Genomic DNA, 9,815 nt, shown 5'->3' on the forward strand with positions numbered 1-9,815 from the left:
CACGAGGTCAGGAGATCGAGACCATCCTGACTAACATGGTGAAACCCCATCTCTACTAAAAATACAAAAAAATTAGCCAGGCATGGTGGCACGCACCCGTAGTCCCAGCTACTCGGGAGGCGGAGGTTGCAGTGAGCTGAGACCATGCCACTGCACCCCAGCCTGGGCAACAGAGCAAGACTCCATCTCAAAAAAAAAAGAATTAAAAGAATTTTCACTTTTGGCAAAATTGTCCTTTTAATGCACCCTTAAGTGTTTGACACAAAAGGAATTGAGAGAACTTCTTAATTTTAGCCACATCTGAATGTGATCATTGTCAGTGTTAGATGCTTGCTTTTTTTTTTTTTTTTTAGGAGACAGGGGTCTCACTCTGTTGCCTAGGGTGGAGTTCAATAGTGCAATGATAGTTCATTATCACCTCAAACTTCTGGCTCAAGCCATCCCTCCACCTCAGCCTCCTGAGTAGCTAGGACTACAGGTGGGCACCATCATGCCTAGCTAATTGTTAGATCCTTTTTTATGTTCTGCATTTTTTCAGTTATTTTTACATATTTCTCTCTTGATCCATGCAGTTATAGGATATATTCTTAATTTTAGAAAGTAAGTACTTTTCGACCTGATGTGGTGGCTCACGCCTATAATCCCAGCACTTTGGGAGGCTGAGGTGGGCAGATCGCTTGAGGTCAGGAGTTCAATGTCTATCCTGGCCAACATGGTGAAACCCCATCTCTACTGAAAAATAAAAAATCAGCCCAGCGTGGTTGTGGGCGCCTGTAGTCCCAGCTACTCAGGAGGCTCCGGTAGGAGAATTGCTTGAACCCGGGAGGCAGAAGTTACAGTGAGCCGAGATGGTGCCATTGTACTCCAGCCTGGGCAACGAGCGAAACTGCATCTCAAAAACAGAGATGCCTAGCTTTCACCTTGTTAATGTTTTTCTAAATTTTGGAATAATAAGCTTATATAGGAATACTGCAAGAATTATCCATTTTTTTCTGATGTTCCAACTTACCAAATGTATCCATCACAAGTAGGAATACATGGAAACATTACTGCTAGCCACTAACCATTCATGTTTGCCCAGTAGTCCCAATAATAGCTTTGTCACAAAAACACGATTATGTTGGCTGGGCACAGTGGCTCCTGTATTCCTAGCATTTTGAGAGCCCAAGGCAGGAGGATGACTTGAGGCCAGGAGTTCAAGACCAGGCTGGGTAATGTAGCAAGACTCTTTTTTTTGTTTGTTTGACACGGAGTTTTGCTCTTGTTGCCTAGGCTAGAGTGCAATGGCATGATCTCGGCTCACCACAACTTATGCCTCCCAAGTTCAAGCGATTCTCCTGCCTCAGCCTCACTAGTAGCTGTAATTACAGGCATGCACCAGCATGCCCAGCTAATGTTTTGTATTTTTAGTAGACACGGAGTTTCTCCATGTTGTTCAGGCTGATCTCGAACTCCTGACCTCAGGTGATCCACCCACCTCGGCCTCCCAAAGTGCTGGTATTACAGGCGTGAGCCACCGTGCCCAGCCAAGACCCTGACTTTTTAAAAAATGTTAAAAATAGGCCTGGCATGGTGGCTCACGCCTGTAATCCCGGCACTTTGGGGAGGCCGAGGTGAGTGGATCATTTGAGGTCAGGAGTTCGAGAGCAGCCTGGCCAACATAGTGAAACCCCATTTCTACTAACAATACAGGCCGGGCACAGTGACTCACTCCTGTAATCCCAGCACTTTGAGAGGCCGAGGCAGATGGATCACCTGAGGTCGGGAGTTCAAGACCAGCCTGACCAACATGGAGAAACCCTGTCTCTACTAAAAATACAAAGTAGCCAGGCGTGGTGGCGCACGCCTGTAACCCCCCTAGGCCAAATTTGACTCTGTAAGGGACTTTGCATAACATTTCATCCTCAGAATCGCTGATGGGCAGAGGATAGTTACATGTGGAAGGCTGTGGCAGGAGAATCACTTGAATCTGGGAGGCGGAAGTTGCAGTGAGCCAAGATGGCGCCATTGCACTCCAGCCTGGGCAACAAGAGTGAAACTCCATCTCAAAAAAAAAAAAAAATACAAAAATTAGCTGGGTATGGTGATGGGTGCCTGTAATCCCAGCTATTCGGGAGGCTGCGTCCGGAGAATCATTTGAACCTGGGAGGCAGAGGTTGCAGTGAGCTGAGATCGCGCCATTGCACTCCAGCCTGGGCAACAGCGGACTCCGTCTCAAAAAAAAAAAAAAAAAAAAATTGTAAAAAATAAATAATTTTATTGAATTTAGTAGTTGTGTCTCAGTCTCCTTTAGTCTACAGTTCAGGCTTGCTTTTGCACCTTGGCATTTTAAGGTAAGAGGCTATTGTGTAAACTCAAATTGGGTTTGTTGATGTTTCTTCCTGATTTGGTTCAGGCTCTGCATTTTGGGCAGGAATATTCAGAGGTGATGCTGTGTTCCTCCCATAGGATTGTATCAGGCAACACATGATTATGAATTTCCCCATTATTGGTGATGTCACTTAGTTGTGGTGTCTGCCGGTTCTGCCACTGTGTAGGGAAGTACTTTGAGACTAAATATACTGTTCCTCATCAAACTTCTGCCCCCTAGTTTCAGTATCTATTGCTGTTTTTTGACTGAATAACTATGATAGTTGCCAAGTAGTGGTTTCTGATCCTTCCATTCCTTCTACACTGATTGGTTGGTATTTTGTACAGAAAAGCTTTCTCATATCTGATTTACTTGTCTCAATATGGACCCATGGGTATTTGAGTTTCTGGTGGGATTATTTGTTGTTTTTGAGACAGGCTCACCCAGGCTGGAGTGCAGCGGCATGATCACCGCTCACTGCAGCCTCGACCCCCCAGACTCAGGTGATCCTCCCACCCCAGCCTCCCAAGTAGGTGGGACTACAGGCATGTGCCACCAAGCCTAATTTTTGTATTTTTCGTAGAGACAGGTTCACCATGTGTCCCAGGCTGGTCTTGAACTCCTGAGCTCAAGCAGTCCTCCCACCTCTGCCTCCCAAAGTGCTAGGATGAGCCTCCGCGCCTGGCTTATCACTTAATGGGTTTTCAAAGGTGGGAGCAAAGAATGAAGGGAGAAAGGGAGCTCCCATCTTTTCCGTTATTGTATTTACTTAAAACTGGAAAAAAAAATGAATCACTGGGATGATATTTCATTTATCTTTTGAAATGAAGAATAGATACATTAATTTAAATGATTCTCTAAAGACTATCCTTCAGCATCCCTAAAGCATTTCAAAACTATAGGCACAGTTTTTATTTTATCTTTCTGGCACCTGGTTTGGGCTTTGGGCTTAGATTAAAAACATGAGCCTTCTCCTGCCCCTGCTCCCTTTTATTCTCTGCTATCTTCTAAGCTCGACTTTTTATCTCTCAGGCCAAATTTGACTCTGTAAGGGACTTTGCATAACGTTTCATCCTCAGAATCACTGATGGGCAGAGGACAGTTACATGTGTTGGGAGGGATTAAAGTATATGACATCAGTGCCACTTAAAAAATAAATACTGTCTCAACTATGAGTCTGGCTCTGAATGGTATCTCTTAATATGCTTAATGCAAGAATGGTGGGCCGGGTGTGGTGACTCACGCTTGTCATCCCAGCACTTCGGGAGGCCGTAGTGGGCGGATCATCTGAAGTCAGGAGTTTGAGACCAGCCTGGTCAACATGGCGGAACCCACTTCTACTAAAAACAAAACAAAAAATTTAGCCGGGCATGGTGGCAGGCGCCTGTAATCCCAGCTACTGAGGATGCTGAGGTAGGAGAATCGCTTGAATCCAGGAAGAGAAGGTTGCAGTGAGCAGAGATGACACTCCAGCCTGGGTGACAGAGCAAGACTCCGTCTCAAAAAAAAAAAGAAAGAAAGGTGCTATGTTGGGCTGTAAGGTGGCTCCAGGTGTGAAGCTGCTCAGGAAGTGGTGTGGTTTCAATGTGAATCTAACAGAGAAGTGTTTCTGAAATGGACTTACCTTCCTAAGTAGTGTTAATTAGGGTGAGATGATAAATTCAATGTTGTTTGAAAAATCCGAGATAGTTTGAGACAGATGCGCTGGAGCTATTGGAGTGAAACCATGTTCCTGAAGGCAGCGATCACCCTGTAAGTGGGTTTTGCACTGTGAAAGGGATTCGTCTCCTGGTCTTGCAGGATTCATGTAAAGCCTGGCCTCTGTTAATGCTGTCAAACCTATGGCCAATGGATCGGCCACCTCTCTTCATGTAAGTTCATATTCTCTTGGGCTCTGGTTGGAAAATTAGGCCTTGGAAACTTAGTGAGAAAGGGAAAATCTAATGTGCTAAGACATCCTACTTGGATGTAATTGATTCCTATCTTTGCTTAAAGACATACTTTAGTAGGAGTAAGGAGTTCTCTCTGTGGCTTAAAAGATGGGCTCAGGACAAGCAGTTTCTTTCAGTCTGTTCACAAAGGCCCGTTCTTTGCTTTGTGGCTGCAGCTGCTATTTTTGGAGCCTGGCTGCGTTGATGCGTTGCAGATTTGTGTGTGCTTCCTAATTTGGTCTATAGGTTGTGATTTGGGAACCCTGGTTAAGAGGTAGAAGAAGTGCTGATGGTGAATTTCCTAGGTGAAAACACTGAAATGCTGTATCATGGCTGCCTCAGTTTATTTAAATAAGTGTCTTGGTTCAAGGCTGGACATTGTCTCTGATCATTGGCTCTGGTCATGGAGTGAAACATACTCCATGACCGAGTTTCAGGACAAATCGCCACAGTCGGATTTAATACCCCACCGGGGACCCTGAGCCACCGTAGCCTTGACTGAAGCTGCAAGCTTGGCATCTTCACCCACAGATGAGCCTCACATTGCCTTCGTTCATTCATTCTCTACTTCCATTCTCTGAATTTGGATTTTGCCATTAAAATTTAATATGTTATAGCCAGGTGTGATGGCTCACACCTGTAATCCCAGTACTTTCGGAGGCCAAGATGGGAGGATTGCTTGAGTCCAGGAGTTCGAGACCAGCCTGGGCAACATAGCAGCATCCTGTTCACACAAGAAATTTAAACATTAGCCAGACATGGTGGTGCCTGCCTGCAGTCCTAGCTACTCAGGTAGCTAAGGTGAGAGGATCACTTGAGCCCAGAAATTCAAGGCTGCAGTGAGCTGTGATCACACCACTGCTGGGCGACAGAGCAAGATTCTGTCCCAAAGAAGAAAAGAAAAGAGAAAGAGATAAAAAGGAAAGAAGGAAGGAGAGAGGGAGAGAGAATGAAGGAAAGGAAAAAAAGAAAAAGAAAATTAGCCGGGTGTGGTGACCCACGCCTGTAATCCCAGCATTTTGGAAGGCCAAGGTGGGCGGATCACCTCAGAGGTCAGGAGTTCAAGACCAGCCTGGCCAGCATGGTGAAACTCTGTCTCTACAAAAATACAAAAACATTAGCCAGGCATGGTGGGTGCCTGTAATCCCAGCTACTTGGGAGGCTGAACTGGAAGAATCACGTAAACCCGGGAGACTTAGGTTTCAGTGAGCCGAGATCATACCACTGCACTTCAGCCTGGGTGACAGAGCAAGACTCCAAAAAAAATAAAAGAAAGAGAAGAAGGAAAGGAAAAAAAAAAAAAAGTAAAGAAGGGAGGGAGGGAGAAAACATTTATCAGCAGTGGCACACACGCTTGAGAACCCTCAGGGTGAGTAGAATGGGGAGGGCCCTGAAGTGCCCTGCTACTGACAAGCCCCTGTCACCCTCTGTAGCCTTGCCTGTCATTACCCCTCAAACCTCTCGATATTTAGGGGGCGACTTAAGGGCGACATTCAATCAAGCTCATTAAATTACGAGTTTCTGGCAGGGTGTAGTGGCTCATGCCTGTAATCCCTTTGGAGGCCAAGACAGGTGGATACCTTGAGGTCAAGAGTTCGAGACCAACCTGGCCAACATGGTGAAACCAGTCTCTACCAAAAATACAAAAAGTAGCGAGGCGTGGTGGTGAGTGCCTGTAATCCTAGCTACTTGGGAAGCTGAGGCAGGAGAATCGCTTGAACCCAGGAAGCGGAGGTTGCAGTGAGCTAAGATCCTGCCATTGCACTCTAGCCTGAGTGACGAGAGCAAAACTCAGCCTCAGAAAAAAAAAAAAAAAAGGACAGGCGCAGTGGGTCACCCCTGTAATGCCAGTACTTTGGGAGGCCAAGGTGGGCAGATCACGTGAGGTCAGGAGTTCAAGACCAGCCTGGACAACATGGTGAAACCCCGTCTCTACTAAAAATACAAAACTTAGTTGGGCGTAGTGGTGTGCACCTGTAATCCCAGCTACGCGGGAGGCTGAGGTAGGAGAATCGCTTCAACCCTGGAGGTGGAGATTACAGTGAGCCGAGATCAAGCCATTGCATTCCAGCCTGGGTGACAAGAGTGAGACTCCCTCTCAAATACATAAATAAACAAATTATTAGTTTCTTGGGGTACCATTGTATTCTAAACACTTAGCAGACTACCAAAGCCCCTGGCCTGTGGTCAGTGCCCAGTAAGTGGGGACTGAATGCCTGAATAGCTTCTTACTACCCTGCCCGCTGCCCCCCGCCATTGCACAGACACCCCAGATACACAGTTTATATTTAACTTCAAAAAAATAATCATATAAGGTTGCAAATATCAACAGCTCAAGGTGGCTTAAACAAAAAACAACAGTAAAAGGGCACAGGGTGCCTCCTGGACCCCACCCTGGGAGATGTGTGGTCACCCTCACTCCTGCAGCCTCTTTAAGGACCACCTCTCTGCTCCTTAGTGCACTTCTGGGAGGCAGCTGTAACCAAGCTCCTGAGGTTTGATATCTCTGTAAAATGGGTTTGCAGCGTGTGTGTGTGTGTGTGTGTGTGTGTGTGTGTATAGGCAGGCAGTTCCCACAATGGCAGGCAGAATCCCCAAAAAGGCATCTGTAAGAGCATGATTTCCTAGACTTTAGCTGGTTTGTTTCATCTTCCCAAATATTGATATCCGAGTAGACTATTATTGAATCCTTTTAAATTATGTATATTTTTGGCCAGGCGCGGTGGCTCACACCTGTAATCCCAGCACTTTGGAGGCCAAGGCAGGCGGATCACCTGAGGCCAGGAGTTCAAGACCAGGCTGGCCAATGTGGTGAAACCCCATCTCTACTTAAAAAAAAAAAAAAAAAATATATATATATATATATATATATATATATATATATATACACACACAAAAATTCGCTGGACATTGTGGCAGGTGCCTGTAGTCCCAGCTACTCAGGAGGCTGAGGCAGGAGAATCGCTTGAACCTGGGAGGCAGAGGTTGCAGTGAGATTGCACCACTGCACTCCAACCAGGGCGAAAGAGCGAGACTCTGTCTCAAAAAACAAAAAATTCGCCGGGCGCAGTGGCTCATGCCTGTAATCCCAGCACTTTGGGAGGCCAAGGAGGGCGGATCACGAGGTCAGGAGATCAACAGCATCCTGGCTAACACAGTGAAACCCAGTCTCTACTAAAAATACAAAAAATTAGCCGGGCGTGGTGGCGGGCGCCTGTAGTCCCAGCCACTCAGGAGGGTGAGGCAGGAGAATGGCGTGAACCTGGAAAGTGGAGTTTGCAGTGAGCCAAGATTGCGCCACTGCACTCCAGCCTGGGTGACAGAGCAAAACTCTGTTTTAATTATTATTTTTTGAGATGGAGTCTCGCTCTGTTGCCCAGGCTGGAGTGCAGTGGCACAATCTCGGCTCACTGCAAGCTCCGCCTCCCAGTTCAAGTGATTCTCCTGCCTCAGCCTTTTGAGTAGCTGGGACTACAGGTGTGCACCACCACACTCGGGTAATTTTTTGTATTTTTAGTAGAGACGGGGTTTCACCATGTTGGCCAGGATGGTCTCAGTCTCTTGATCTCGTGATCTGCCCGCGTCAGCCTCCCAAGATGCTGGGATTACAGGCGTGAGCCACTGCGCCCAGCCTTAAATTTATTTTTAAGAGTTTTTTTAAAAATCGCTGCTATAAAGGTAAAATAAGTATTAGTTGCCATGAATTGAAAGTATTTTTGGGCCATGTACAGTGACTCACCCCTGTAATCCTAACACTTTGGGGGGCCACGGTGTGAAGATCGCTTGAACCCAGGATGGTTTAAACCCTTTGAGGAGTTTAAGGCAAGCCTGGGCAACATAGTGAGGGCCCATCTCTATTTATAAATAAATAAATTAAATAAATAAATAAACGTACTTTAAAGATAAATACAATGAAAACAAAACAATATCTTAAGTTCCAGTTGGATGCCTTTGGGGCCAAAGGCTCGGAGCACTAGGTCTGGAAACAGGAGTGAACACATCAGTCACAACTTTCCTGGAGCTGTCAAATTTGAATGGGGATATTCCAACAATAAACCCATAAATCCTCTAACACGTGGGCATATGCCAGGAAGAACCCAGCGAGCTAGGGAAAATGCACACTCTGAGGCTGGGCGTGGGGACAAGGAAGTCCTCCTGGAGAAGGTCACATCTCATGGAGCATCTTCCCTGCGGAAGGAATGGCCAGTGCAAAGGCCTGAGGCTCATGGTGGATTCTCCACCCAGCCAGTGTGGGGAACACTGCTTCACTAATCTCAAGCTTGGTACCGTTGCTCACTCTCGTAATGAATGTATCTGCCTCAAGCACCTTTTTTTTTTTTTTTTTTTTTTTTCCGGACAGAGTCTCGCTCTGTCACCCAGGCTGGAGTGCAGTGGTGCAGTCTTGGCTTACTGCAGCCTCAACCTCCTGGGTTCAAGCAATTCTCATGCCTCAGCTTCCCTAGTAGCTGGGATTACAGGCATGCGCTACCACACTTGGCTAATTTTTTTGTATTTTTAGTAGAGACAGGGTTTGGCCATGCTGGCCATGCTGGTCTTGAACCCCTGGCCTCAAGTGATCCTCCTGCCTCGGCCTCCCAAAGTGCTTGGATTACAGGCCTGAGCCACCACACCCGGCCCTAGCACATTTTAATGAGTACTACCCAAGTGCATTAGGTACTGAGAAATGAGTAAGAATGATTACCTGCTTCCAGTCAACCCTCGTGTGCAGGGTCTGGATTCTTCTCAGCTTCTCGAGGGACTGCTAAAGCTATGAGGTCAGCCCCACTCACAAGGGTCCGGATTACAAAGCAAGATTATTATGTTTTTCTTTATTTTTCCCCACCCCACTGATCATGCCCCTAAAGCAAGATTATTGATCGGTGATCTGAAACGTAACTGACAAGCTGAAGGGATCTCCCCAGGAAGGGAAGCTACTTGAGAAACTGAATTTAGATCAGAAGTTGATTGTTCAGAATACAGCCGAGTCCAGAGATTGGGCGGCACTGAGGGAGGTTTCTGTCAAGCTGTCCCATTCCAGGATTCCCTATCGCACCAACGAAGCAAGTGCTGAGCAGGTTTGCACTAATGCAGGCTGGCTTTGTCTGGACCTTAAGACTCTTTAAATAGCTTTTCATAGATTTAATCCTCACAGTGCCTCTGTGAATATAAGTATAATTATCTCCATTTTACAGATGAGGAAATCCGAAGTTCAGGGAGGGTAAAGGGTTTACCAAGGTCATACAACCAGTGTTAATCGTGAGGTAATTAGCCTTAGATTAGGGAGAGGTAGTTTGATATAAATGATATCTGACATAATATATGGGTTTAGACATTCTTGGCTCCAACCAATGATGCCAGTCCAGGAAAATGTTACACCTGCTCAGATGTGAACCCTGCTGCGGGCTGGAGAAGAAGGCACCCTCACCCCAAACCTCCCCAGGAGGAGAAAAGCCCACAGCTAAGAGAATTGTAAAAGAACTATCAAAAGTCCATGCAATTGGCTACATAATTTGTGTTTCTGTTGCAACACTGTC

This window comes from Piliocolobus tephrosceles, chromosome 16 (assembly GCF_002776525.5).
Source record: "Piliocolobus tephrosceles isolate RC106 chromosome 16, ASM277652v3, whole genome shotgun sequence".
NCBI lineage: Eukaryota > Metazoa > Chordata > Mammalia > Primates > Cercopithecidae > Piliocolobus > Piliocolobus tephrosceles.